This window comes from Mustela erminea, chromosome 6 (assembly GCF_009829155.1).
Source record: "Mustela erminea isolate mMusErm1 chromosome 6, mMusErm1.Pri, whole genome shotgun sequence".
Lineage (NCBI taxonomy): Eukaryota > Metazoa > Chordata > Mammalia > Carnivora > Mustelidae > Mustela > Mustela erminea.
This window is the reverse complement of record NC_045619.1, coordinates 104964158-104978083: the sequence shown is the minus strand read 5'-3', so window position 1 is coordinate 104978083 and position 13926 is coordinate 104964158. Positions and strand designations below refer to the sequence as shown.

The following is a 13926-nucleotide window of genomic DNA, read 5'->3' as shown; positions in this document are numbered from 1 at the left end:
AGATGTTGATGGGCAGTCCCTCACTGGCCACTCACACCTGTCGTTACTTCTGCAGGAGTTACTCCTCCGAGGGGCTGCGGTTCTCCGTAGCACCCACTCCACTTACCTGTGACATTGTCCTCCTTTTCAGGCTGGGTCAAGGGCACTTATTCCTGGTGGGACCTTGGGGGGTGGTGGCTGGGACTGGCAGTGTGGCCGCATGAGCCTGGGCTGTGGGCAGCCCGTCTCTGGGGAGAAGATCCCACTCTCTTTCTTTGAGTTTTGAGATTGGGCCTTCCTGGTTTTTCTCCTGCTGCTCTGCTTTGTCCGTGGCTGCTGCTCACTCTGAACTCATGTCTCCGAACATTACACCTCTGGTCCATCCTCCCTCTTGTTCGTCTCCCTCTCCCTTGGCAAAGCTGTCTAGCCCCTTGGTTTTAGCTGTGAAGCCCGAGAGTAACATCTCGCGTGTATAAAGTGCTTTGTGGTTTGTAGTGTTATCTTTATGTATGTTACATTTGCCCTTTACGACAAGCCCGTAGAGTGGAATAGTTCCTTCACTTTTTTCTGGATGATCAAGCTTGGGCCCGACATGCTGAAGCCACATTTGGTTGGGTTACACTTAGAGGCCACAGAGTGCGTGGCCAAACCATGTTTTCTGATCCCGGCTGCACAGCCCTCCGTCACCATGCTTCCCACCGAGTGCTGGGGTTTCTACGTGCACCTTCCGCTGGTTCCTCAAGCCGGTTTTGTCTTCCTGCTTCAGAAGCCTTCCTGCATCCTGTTGCTTGGGTTGGTAGCAAGTCCCACCACCTGCCCAGCTCTCAGACCCAAAACTCTGCCTGCCCCTGCCCCATCTGTCCGGCACCTGTTTGTCTGTACTGCCATTTCCATAGGTCAGGACTCCTTCATTCCTTGGGTTCTCATTAGGTTCTTTTCTGATCTTCCTTGTCCCCACTTTCTCTTAGATCGTTGTGTCACAACTGCTGGGTTCTTCTTCCTGGTGCCTGAGTCTTGTTAATAGCCCCTCTCCACTTCCACGCAACATACCACTGCTGTCACCGTCCCTCGGAAATCAGCAGAGACCATGCTCCCCATCCCCATCACCTGGACCTTCTGAGCTGGAGTCACACTCTCTTAGTGACCTCAGGTACCCTGTGGACCACCTCTCCCTGTCTCTGCTCTCTCTCTGTCACATAGCACCCTGGGTAGCCCCTCGGAAGCACTCAGACATCATTTCCTATTCTGCTTCCTTCCTGTGTTGCCGTGTGGCTCATGCTTTCCTTCCTGCCCATGATTCTTCCCATCCCACTGATCTGTACACATGACAGCCCCATCCCCACTCCCTTAAAGATTTCCGTCTCAAGTGCTACTCCTCTTCTTCCGTGAAACCTTCCCAAGCTCCTCCAGACAGACCCTCGGAACTCCTTCCACATTCTGTCTGTCAGCAATCCTTACTGCTTTCTCCTCGTGCTGGGTTATTTACGTGTGCCTCCAATGTTGCCGTGGGCAGAACCTTGGCTGATTTATTGGCGAAGTGAATGTGGATTCTTGTTAGTGGCTGTTTCCTGCCCACCTCCCACCTAACAGGCACTGTCCTTGGGGTTCACATATGTTATGTGGTTTAATTCTCAGATCATCCCTCTGCAGAAGATCTCCTTCTCTTTATTTTGCAAACAAGGGAACAGCCCAGAGAGGTAAGGTACTTTTCTCAGAGCCTCCAAGTGTGAGTGGTGGAGCTGGGATTTGGACTCTGGATGTCGGACTCCAAAGCCTGTGTGCTTTCCTCTCACCCCGTGCCTCGTCGGGGAGCAATGTTGATTGCTTCCATGGCACATGGGGAGGGCTTCCTGAGCTCGGTGAGTAGCTTGTCTGTCCGTTTGCCGTAGGGCTGGCCAGCGTGAAGGGCAAAGCGCTCCAACTAACCTTCCTTTAATGAACCAGTGTGGTTTTGTCACCCTGGGTTTATGAGTGGTCTTGATCTTAGCCATATTTTTGTCCTGTGCCACCTGCATGGTAATGAGCCCCTTGCCTTTGCCCAGGTGTAAAGCTGAATTGCCTTTTATTTGTCCTCAGATAATTTTTTTAAAGCTTCGAGGGATGCCTGAGGTTCTATTTTGGGATCTGTTGGACAGATCTGCGTCGGCTGTCTCATTGTCCTTCAGGATTTTTGCAAAATTTGATCATATACCCTGCAAGCTTTGTGTTTCCAGAATGAGGAGTTCGCTGCTTTTAGAATCTCCCCTCATGCCTCACCTTTTCACTTGCCTCTTGTGTGTCTGCTGTGTTGGGTGTGTGCGGGTGAGTGGCCCACCACAGTCAGGCATACTGGGGGCCGGGCTCTTGTGCCCCTTCCCCAGCCCTGCCTGTCCTGGTGCAGGCCTGCCCTGGAAAGCCTTGTCTCTGCTCCCACTCCCGGGCTCAGCCTGCCCATGCTGAGGCCAGCTTCTCAGCAGTTGTGGAGGTGGCCGGTGCCAGGGTCACTGGCTCACAGCATTGCGCCTATGACACCAGAACCCATTTCGGGTGCCGTGACGGAGCGCCTGAGGTATGCAGTGCTCAGTTGTGGGACTCCTATGCCGATCACAGGCTGCCAGGCCCAGGGACAGCCAGGTTCATGGCTGCAATGGGCACGGCGACCTGCCCCGAGAAGGGGCTTGGCGCCCGGGAGGGATTAAAGATGGTGCAAAGTGGATGGGGTGGCAGGTGGGGATGGCCTCCTGCTCCAGCTCCTGCTCCAGCCCCTGCACCAGCACCCTTGTCTCCTTTCGGCCTTGCCTTCCCCCTCGGCTCCCTTTCTTCATCTTTCTTGCTCTCATTCGTGTTTTGGGAGTCACCGCAGTGACGAGTATGCTGGGAGGAGAGCCTGGGTGTTGGCTCCGTACTCTCGTGGACTCCTTAAAGAGGCTGCCTGCCTACTAATGGTCGAAGGCTGTCTTTGGAGATGGTTGTGGGGGCTTGCTGGTATGCAGAGCAGCAGCAGGGGCCCCTCCAGGACCACGGGGAGGAGAGAGCGTTCAGCGCGCACCTGCTGTTCCCCATGCCGGCACGCAGGTGTCCCGCACCCGAGAAACGAGGAGGTCTGGTGCTGTGCTGTCCCAGCAATGATGAATGGCACTTGCATGGGGACGTTCTTCCCTTGCGGGTGTGAGTGCGCCAGCCCATATGGGGAAAGGAGGGTGCAGGTCTCTCACTAACGATGGGAAGGGTCCGAGAGGGAAGAAGGAAGTTGCTTCATCTTTCCAAAGTTTATTTCTGGTTATAAAATTAGTATGTGATTTTTGGAGATGATCAGAAAGGATAGAGAGATTAAAAAAATACAGCATTAATTAAAATCACTCATAAGGCCATCTTTCAGAGATAAATATGTCCACCTTTTGATGAGTTTCACTGTTCACCTTTTGATGAGTTTTTAGGTGGGTTGGGTAGGCTGGGGTGGGGTTGGGTGAGGAGATTTTTGTTGAAAAGCACACCTTTACTTATACAGAATGGAAGGACATGGAGGCCAATGGGCTCTTAGTCCCCATCGTGCCCCTGGGCTGTTGGGGTGCCCCACTCTGGCAGCCACTGCTAGCCGAGTTCCCCTCGGGATGGGGGCAACCACTCAGCACCACGCTCGAGTACTTCTGGGCTCAGTAGTACTCAAAGGAAAGAGGATGCTGCTCTGGGAAGTTCCTAGTTAAGGTGGGAGTGGACAGTGACTAGGACAGCAACAGGCTCATAGGACAGCTTCTGCCCCAAAGCAGAGGTTCCCAGCCAGCAGCTGTGGCATCTCCTCCTGGACTTCTGGGGGCAGCCACTGTGTCAGTCCGCTCTGGGTCTCTGGGTAAGTGAGGCTAAGGGGTTGTTCTTCACCTTGTAAGTTCCAATTCTGGGTGCCCATTCTACCCTGCAGAGCTTCGTGGAGTGAGCTGGACAATGTGGGCCATGGCGGTGCTTCTTGTCCTTAAAACCCGCACCCGTGTACCTTGCCACTTGTCCGCCAAACCTCTCGAGCCTCCACACCCTCATAGATGACGTGGTTTTTACACCCGCTGGTACCGGCGTGGTCGGGGAGAGGGAGCCTTGGGCAAGGCTTCTGGGAGCAGGTGAGACAAGAATGGTGTTTGGAGGGTGCGGAGATGGCAGTGAGATGGGGAAGCCCATTCCAGGCCAGGGAATGGCACGCAGGAATGTTCAGCCGCGGCAGGTGTGCGCTCATGACTGTGTGAGCGGGAGCTCTGGCCGGGGCCAGGCAGAAATCCCAGCCCCCTGGGCTCCCCCCAGCCCCATACCCTTATATAGCCTTCCTCACGCTCCCAGAGCTCGGGGGTGGGGACGGAGCCCTCCCCCTACTGTACTCCTGCGGGGAGCCCGCAGCTAGCTGGGTGGGAGCCCACTCCCTCAGGATCGTCTTGTCATCACAGCCGGAGTCAGCTGTTGGTTTGGGAAGCCTTCCCTGGTCCAGTGTTTCGCCGTGCGCAGCCAGAAATATAACCCTCCTGTTTGCCAAGAGCATTGGATCTTGGCAGGCATCCGTGTGGCCTATTTTAAACCAAAGGGAGCCGAGAGAGGTGCCTCCCAGGCTGAGCCGAGGACCCTTTACTTATGGGCCCAGTGGGGCTACAGGGGTCTTGTCACTTTCTCCCTCCATGGGCTGGTGGACAACAGTCTTGAGGGGAGAGTGCAGGGGATGGGAAATAGGGCTGTTTTGGGGCCTCTAGAAGAGGCTTTATACGATTACATGGGGAGCCCTAAACTGACCCTGGGAAGTTCGGTTCTTTAGCTCCCCTGTGCTGTTGTGGCCGTATATGGGTGACCTGTTTGTCACCTGGAGAAAGGGGGCACGCATGGACCTGCCCTCTCTCTCAAAGAGCTCCTCTGACCTCGGAGAGTGGGACATCTCCTGAGCCCCTGTCATCCTGCTTCATTGGCCAGAGTCCCAGGCAGAGCCTCCTCGAAGCAGACCCAAGTTTGTAAGCAAACCAGATAAAAAGACAGCAGGATTCAACTGCTTACACGGCTGCCCGCAGGGTCTGTGAACGGAGCCGTCATGTGATCGCTCGTGAAGGATCGGCAGGGGCCGGTGCTCCGGATCTTAGCATCTGCATCTGACTGCCTGAGCTTCCCAGTGGGCCAGTTTCTTAATCTCTGGGAGAGCCTCGGTTTCTTATCTGTAAATGGGGATGATCGTGATCCCTACGTCATTGATCTTAGTGGGGGTGCAATGCATTAATGGGTCTGAGGGGTGGGCACCTGCTGCAGAGAAGGGCCACGTGAGCTTGGCCACTCCAGTGGCTGCTGCTGGGACTTCTGTAGCCTGTGCGGAGTTCCCAGAGTATCTCGTAGACCATGCTTGCAGTGGGGCTGAAGCCTGGAGAGGACAGGCCACTGATGGGCCCAGGATCATCTTAGGTAGAAAATAGTCATCCTCCATTAAGCATCCACAGAGCAACACGTAAGGGTAGGAATCTGGTTGCTGTTCCCAAGGAGCCCCGTCATAGGAGGCTGGATGTCAGTGGTGGTGGTGATGGGGTGTTCATGCCAGACCATACATAGGGAGGCGCCATAGCATGTCCCTGGGGATCATTCTGTCCACTATGCTTCAACCCAGTGGCGTGCTCTCGGGTGGGCACATGGATGCTTAGAGCCCTGGAGATTCTGATGCATGGGTCTGGGGCAGGGCCTGGGCATCTGCAATGTCACAGACCTTCTTGGGTGACTCTGATGCTCAGCAGGGGAGTGGAGGGGTAGGGATGGTGGAGTCGCCCAGAGCTGGGGACAGAGCCTGACTGCTTGGTCTCAGGTGATTGTGCCCGCCTCCTCAGGCTGGTGTGGTACTGAGCGGACTCTCAACACCCAGCCCAGAACCTAGTGCGTGAGCCTGTTCTCCAGACAGTGACAGCGGGGGTGATCTTGAAGCATGGGCCTGGGGTGGGGGGTGGGGGCACTCCTCTGTCAGGCCCTGCCTTGCCTTCTTTGGACCAGGTGCTGCCTGCCTCCAGGACTCCAGCTTCTTTCCCATACCCTTTCAGTCTTAGACATCCCCCCCTGCAACATCCCTACATTGGAGGCCGAAACGGTAGGGGGGGCCTCCTCATCTTAGAGGTAAGGAGGACGGGGACCTTGGCCCCCTCCTGGGTCAGGACAGCAGCTGTCTTCTCAACTGGCTTATGCCTGAGCTGCAGGCTCCACAGTGGCACTCACCACATCTCTCCACCAGAAGGAGAGCTAGTGTGAACGGGTTGATTCTGGCTCATGCATCTGCTGACGACGCTGATGACAGTGGCAGTGACAATATTATCCAGTGCCTGCGGGACCTTTACTGGGTACCAGATGCTGCTTGAGGTGCTTTCTGTGCCTTAACTTATTTTTGCCTTGTGACAACCCTGGAGGAGGTACTGTTAGCGAACCCATTGAACAGATGTGGTAGGTTGAGTCGCCAAGGAGCTGTTAACTGGGGAGGGTCTTGTATCCCTCTGTGCCTTTCCCCAGTCTTGGTTCTTTTTGTATCGAGTTCAAGCCTGTTTTCAGGAGTGGCCCGTGGCTGGGGACAGGCGTGGACGTTTCTCTCAGTAGTCTGTAAGCACCTCGTGGGAGGGATGCTGCAGGCATGCCTGTGTAGCGACTGTTGAGTGAATTGTGTTTGCTGGTTTCCAGGGGACAGGGGAGAGGGTGTCAGCTGTCCCATCACCAGGAGAGCTGTGCTGACGCCAACCTGCCCACCCTGTGGGCTTCCTGCTGCCGTTGTCAGCTCCCCTTTGTCCCCCAGAGCCCAGAATAGCCATCCGCAGTCAAGGGAGACAATGAGGAGGGAGGCACGTGGCTGAGCTGGAGGGCCGATGGGTGCAGGACGGTCAACCTTGGGGCTTCCGGCCTGGCTCGGACTGTCCCGCCAGCTCCGGGCTTTTTATAGCAAGGCTGCGTTAGGCGAGCCCAGCGAGTTCGTGCATGGGTCGCATCTGATGGCAGCATGTGGACCCTTCGCAGAGGTGGCCTGAGGAGACGTGGCCCCTGGGCTGACCTGGGTTTGAGTCTCTGCAGCAGCTGACTTGCCCTGCCCATAGCCAGTCAGCGCAACTGAAAAAGGAAACGGGCCATGCCCTACCCAGCTCTATTATTAAACTTTTCTCCAGCACTTTCTCTGCACTCAGCCCTTTGCCACCATATTTGCGAGATTGTCCTGGTGCCACCCCAAGGGGATGTGGCCATGGGAAGCCAGGATAGGGAGGACAGAACGGGTGCTGGGTTTGGTTTCCTGCAAGTGCCATCAGGATTTCCTTTTTTTTTTTTTTTTTGGTGGCTGAAGAATGACTTGTTTGCACAAGGAACTTCTTCGGGAACCTAGCCCCATAACCCAAAGTCATAGAGCCTTTTCCTTTAGGTTACTCTTAGCATAAGGCAAGTGTCATCTAGACTGGACAGACACGCTGTTGGTGAAATCTTGGTTCAGGCCAATAAACGTACTCTTGAGGATACGCCGGTACTGGGAAGTCTGAGCGTTCTCCTGGGCCCAGAGCAGAGTGTCCGGTTCAGTGGACATGTGGCCCGTGCAGGAACAAAGCTGGATTTCCCTTTCATATCTCCAAGGCATGGGCATCTGCTCTTACTCTTTCCTTGAGTGGAAGGGCGGTCTTTCCCTCGCCAATCACATCCTTGAGGGCCGGGCTGTTAGCTGGTCACTCACCCCTTCCTTCCTTCCTTCCCTCCGTCCCTCTCTCTCAGCCCCCTGCTCCCTCCCTTCCCCTCTCCTCCCTTCCTTCCTTCTGTCTAGGAAGTTGAGGTTTACAACAGAATTGAGAGGAAAATTCAGAGGTTTGCAGCGTACCCCTTGCCTCCCACACATGCAGAGCCTTGCATCACTGACCAGAGTGGTGTGTATATATGTTTTTCACCACGAATCAACTTGTGTTGACTCAACAATCGTCCAGAGTCCATAGTTTACCTTAGGGTTCACTCTTGCAGGTGTGACTTCAGTGGGTTTGGGCAAACACACAGTGTCACGCAGCCATCATCGTGGTATCATACCGAGTGCTTTTGCTGCCTTAAAAATCCTCTGGGCCCTGCCTGCTCATCCTTTCACCCCTGCAACCGCCCGTCTTCTTTCTGTGTAAAGAACGTCGCATGGTTGGAATCACACCGTATGATCTCAGAGTGGCTTCCTTCACGTAGCAACATGCACGTTAAGTCTCCTCTGTGTCTCTTCGGGGCTCAGTAGCTCGTTTCTGTTCAGCACTGAATGCGATTCCATTGTCTGGATGGGCCTCCTCTTTGGCAGAGGTGGGGAGACCTGTCCCCCAACTAGACCCATTCCCGTGTCAAGACTCACTTGCACAAGTGTCTCCACTCCCACTCTCTCTGTGGTTTTGTCCTTGCTTTCCATTTGTTGGGTGTCAGAGCTGGGGAGGCGATGAATGAGGAAGGAGGAGAGGGGTCAGGGCGCCGGCGGTAGGAGGGGGCGGGACAGGCAAGCCTGAGGCCTAGCAGTGAGCTGGTGAGAAGCCGGGGAGCCAAGGCCCAGCCAGTGGGGGGCCCGGCGCTGCCCAAGGGGTGTAAGACGTTGTTGAACACAGCCCTTGGTGCCTTGCAGGGCCACTCGGAACCTGGCAAGAGCCCCCTGCGGGGGTCCGGCACGGCCGAGTCCCCGAGGCCGAGGCCACAGGCCTGGTGCTGGGCACCTCACTGTGACGGGAGGTGTCTGGTTCCCTGCAGAGGCGAGCAGGTTATAAATAGTGGATGACGGGCTGCTGTAGCGTAATCGTCGATTTTGAGAGTGCCCTGGCGAGGGTTAGGAGGGATGGACGAGGTTAGATTCGGTCCTGTTGGCTGATTGGCATTTCTTGAGCGGGGTGCTAATCCCTTCAGGAGGTCAGATAAGCTCTCTCGCGGCGCCCCTGATCTTGACTTTGAGGCCAAGTTAACTCTTTCAGGGGACTGCCAAAGAACCCCAAAGTCATGACCGCTCCACGTTGCCTAAAACAGAGCAGAACGGGGCTTGGGCAGGGCCCATCCCAGGCAGGGTTGGTTCCTGAATTACAGAATGCACTTTGCTATGTGGCCATGGCTCCAACCAGGCCATCCAAATGGAGGGCTGTTCTGGGACAGCCTTGTGGTTAAAGAGGACAGAAGCGACTTCTCCCTGGGAAGTCGTGGAGGCCTCAGGCAGCCTGACTTTGCTGAGTATCAGGGGTGAGGCAGATGGAAGGCTCTTAGCAGGCAGCACTGAAGGTTGGGGGTTCCTTCTACCACCAGTTCTGTGTGCCAGCAACCCCCATAGTCCGATGAGTTGGGAGACCCCTCCCAGTCACGTTTTCCGTGACCCTCGAAAGTAAAGGCAGAAAGCTCCCCTCCTAAAACTCACTGGGCTTTTGGGGGTTTCCTGCCCCTGCCTGGTCTGCTGGAGGTACCATGCCTCACCCTGAGTGCAGAGTTAAGGGAAGCTCTTGGGCCTGTTTGCCCCACCCCAGGGGCTCTGGGGCAGCAGGTGGGTAGTTCTTTGCAGCCAGCTCTGGGGGTGCTCGGTCCATCCCCTTCAAGTGCATGGGGTTCTGGCTCAGCTTTCCTCTCTGAGTCTGACCTGCTTCCCTCCCTAAGCTGGGGGTCCCGCTCTATTTCCTTCTGTGATGGATAGGCCATGCTCGTGGGTTTCTTGGAACCTCCTCTTTCTAGGACCGTAAAACCTGGTCCCCGTGGAGTGTCACGGCCCCCAGTGGGCTGTCTCCTGCTTTATGGCTGCTGGATCTCGGCGGCGCTTACTCCCCCGTCACAGAGCTGTGGCATCCAAGAACAACAGCAACTGCTTGTTCCATTATAAACTCAACTAGCTGAAACCCGCTGAGACGCGGGGGGGATAAATTATCCCCAACAAGCTCTCCTGTTAAAAGCCAGGCCCCCTTCCACTGCTCCCACCCGGTTCCCCTTTGCGGGCATCTCAGCGGGGTTTCTGGAGCCTGCCTGCTGGCTGTCCCCTTCCAATGCCCTTCCTACCTGCTGTGATGGCTTCTCTCTAGCCACCGAGTGTGACAAGTCAGGAGGCTTTGGGCAGAGGACTAAAACTCCCGGTGCCCAGAGGTGGAGAAGATTGGATTTTATTCTTCAGTTTCTTTCTGTTCTTTGTCCGAGAAGGATACCTCCAAAGCGGTAGGATCTTAGCTGATCTTATAGGGTGACTCAGGATGGGGGGAATCATCCTGCCAGACAGGGGATCTCCGGGTGACGATGAGTTGCTCACAATGCGTGTACTTGGAGATAAGCCTGTGGTCAGCTCGAGGGGGACCTTGGCTGCTCGGCTAGAGGAGCTTGGGCTCCTCACGCATGCGGTGGGGCAGGCTGGGGGGTGTAGCTGAGCTCCTGAGCATAGAGATAACACGGTAAAAGTGGTCTTAGGAAGAATAGAATAATTGCGGCAGGGAAGAGAGGTGCTGGGGTGGTGTTGGCAAGTATGGGTGTGTCAGGGGCCAGTTGAGAACTGACCATCTATGTGCAGCTTGACGCTGTCTTGGGCCAAATCTGCACCCCCCTCCCCCGACTGTCCTTGCCCACAGATTCTGGGGGTTCGGGAAGGGAGAGCCTTTGTGGCTGACTCTTGGGGGCCCAGGATGTGTTCTCTAGACGCGGGAATATAGTCTGGGGCTCACAATCTCTGCTGGGATGGGGAAGGGCAAGGCAGGCCCTCCTTTCCTGGAAGGAGGCAGACCTCATGGAGCATTTTTGGTGTCACTTGTCATCTCCTTCAGTGAGCTAGGAAGGGCAGAGGGAGCCATGGCTCCTTCCCTGTGGTTCAAGCTGCTCTTTGGTATTTGAGATCAAGATGTCCGGTGAGTTGGCTCTTATCCTCCATCTTCCTCCCCCCACTGAGGTTGCAAGCATCTTGGGGTGACCCCAGATCCCGAGCACTGGTGGGTAACACCAGTGACCTTTCTCCTGGAACCCCAGGGCCTGCTCCAGGGCGTTCTGCCGTGGCTGGGAATGTCAGGTCGGTCCGGCAGCGGCTTCCCTTGGTGACTCCCAGCTGTGGTTCCCTGGAATCTGAGTGCGCCTGGTGTCCGTGGGCAGCGTGGTGTGTTCCCGGAGCCCTGTGGCAGCTTCGCCACTCCTCTCCCCATGGCCTCTTAGGCTTCAGGTGAGGTCCTGAGACGAGGTGGCTGAGGCGTAAGTGATGGTGATACCCAGACAGCCCAGCACCTGGGGAGAAGGAGGAGGAGCTCATTTAATTAGAAAGAGCACGTGGGTCTGATTAGCATCCTTGGAAAAAGAGAATTTTACATGAACGTCTGCTCTGTACCCAGCCCTGTGTTTGCACAGCCTTGTGAGTTTGGCCTGGCCTCCATTGTGTAAATGAGAAGTTAAGGGCCAGAGAGATTAAGTAGCTTTCTTAAGGTTGGTGGCCAGGGTGCGGATTTTAACTCACTCGAGGCCATCGGCTTTAGAGCCCCCGTTTCATCCTGTTCTTGTTTGCGGGGGCTCTTTACATCCCATGGCCTTCTCTCTGAGCACCCTGCCGCTGCTCCCGGGATCTTGGGGATGCCCCAGAAGCTTCATTCGTGTGTCCTAAATGCTACCTTGAAGGAAAGTTCTCAAGGACAGAGGATTTCCAAGTCCTGGTCTCCTTCTTCCCTTCGTTCCTCCTGTCCCCAGATATTTATGGAACCTTTATCGCGGGCTGCCGCAGCGCAGTGCCCAGCACAAGGAACAAGTCAGAGCTCCCTCATCTCCTAGAATTCGTGTTCTTATAGGGAAGACAGACATTCTAAACAAACACTCTAAGTCATAACAGATTGTCATACAGGATGGGAAGGAAGCAAGGGAAACTTGAAGGGTAAGAATAAACCAACCACGTGACTACCTAAGGAAGAACATTCCGGACAAAGGAAACAACAAATGCAAAGTAGCGTGGGGCTCTTTGGGAGCCAGCAGAGGTCGGTATGCGCAGAGCGAGGACGCGAGGAAGGCAGAGACCAGACCCCTCCAGACCTCGCAGGCTGCGGGAAGGGTTTGGAATTGGGAGTTTGAACAAGAATCGTTCTGGCTGCTCTCTGGAGAATGGGTTAGAGGAGGGCAAGAGTGCAGACGGGAAAGCAGAACAGGTGGGTGGCGGTTCAGGAAGAGATGGGAGCTGTGGACATGGAGAGAAAGGGACGGACCAGAGATGGAACTTGGAGGCAGAACCGGCCACACGAGGGAATGGAGGGCGTGAGACATTAGGTCGGACAAAGAGCCAGTGGTGACTCTTGGGTTCCCCGTGGTGGGAGCATCAAGATTTCTCCCATGAAGCTATTTAGGGAGAGATGCCCGTGAGGCATTTGGGTGGAGAGAGCAAATAGATGAGTGGGCACACGAGCCTGGAACCCAGAGAGGGGTTGCCCACTTCTGCCCTGCGGTGGTCCGGCCAAGCCCTCTGGGGTCCTGGGAGGCACTCAGTGCTGCTTGACATCGTTTCTGTCATTGTCTGCTTAATGATGACCATGGAAAGAAAGCAAGATGATTGCGTGACTGAGTCACACAAAAGAAGAACCTTGGTCATCCCTGTGATCACGTGCCTTGGGGTAGGGGCGTGGAAGTAGCCGCATTTGGCAGGACGTGGCTGGGCTACTGAAGAATTCAGATGCATCTGGTTTTCATGGAGGGGACCTTGCTTGACCCCTGCGGTCCTCGACAGGGTGAGTGGAGAATCGGCTGGGCACCACACAGAACAGATTGTACCATCTCGGTCCCACCCTGCTGGGAGCTTGCCTTCAGGAAAACATAGCTCTGACTTGAAAAACGTTGCCTTTTGGGAGCCTACCTTTGCAAGGTGCTGTAGGAGATGCAAAATGAGAGTTGGCTTCGGCAAAAGCAACAAGAAGCAAATCGTCGCAGGGCAAAATGTGTTGGGTACCGTGAGCTGTCGGGTGTTGGAGTGCACGGACGTGGAAGGATAAGGGAGGGGAGGTCAGAGACCCTTCCTGGGAAGGATGGGCCTTGCTGAGCAGTAGGGGGTGAAGGGAAGGGCATGGCTGGTTGGGGAGGAGCTAGAGGAGAGGTATATGGCTCAAAGACATGGGATATTTCACCGAGGGAGGGGTACTACCCACATTGTAGGGGACAGTCATGCACTAATGATGAAAAAAATGAGCCTATGGAAGGTCTTGGATGAACACCTTGCCAAAGAGTTCTAGCCACCTCATGGGGGCTGCGGGAGCCTTCCAGGGTCTGCCCTATGGGGCACCATATGCTCTGGGCAGAGTGTTTATATTGTGGTGGTGACAGAGGAGGTGGGGTGACCAACAGGGGTGGCTCCCAGCGTTCCAGCCGAAGGGGTGAGAGCAGGAAGTGGGTTCTGGGCCTGGAGAGGATGAGGTGGTTGCAGGAGATGGGCAGGGATATGGCTGGCGGGTCTGAGACGGATGAGATGCAGAAGGGTAGCGATGACCATGACCGTAGTGCGCCTCGATGATGTGAGGCTGTGCTCTTGTGCTAAGAGCTTTACAGTTTAGCTCTATTTAATTTTCACAACCACCTTGTAAGGTAAGTCAACTGCGTGGATGTTTTTGGAGCTAGCACTCTTTGCTCCATTCTACAGCTGAGGGTCAGAGTCACAGAGGCTAACCAGCCCCGTTACATTGGGGAAGGGGAGAACTGGGGTTCACAACCCATGTGTTCACTCCAGAGCCTATGCTTGTAGCCGCTGGCCACAGATCCAAGTTTTAACTCCAGAAGGGAAGAAGGGGTGAAGAAAACACGTCCCCAAGGCGGGGGACATGTGTGGAGAAGCACATTTTCAGGAGGCCAGGATGGACACCCCGATCCAGGAAACGTTCAGAGCACCAGCAACACCACGGAAAACAAGTACCGTGGTTCAGGGCAAGCAGAGACTCTCAGGCGTTCTGTGGCCCAAGGGGCGGCGTGGGCACCGACCGAGGGGGCATGGTCCTCACCTGAGTCCAGGGTTTCCAGAGCGTCCAGCTTCATACCCACAGACATACACTA

The 13926-nt window shown here is 55.4% G+C and overlaps 1 protein-coding gene across 5 annotated transcripts in view; it reads left to right on the top strand.

Moving 5' to 3' along the window:
- The window catches only part of TSPAN9 (tetraspanin 9), a 192931-nt gene that overhangs the window by 157110 nt on the left and 21895 nt on the right, over positions 1 to 13926 (top strand). The gene's annotated exons all lie outside the window — the stretch shown is intronic.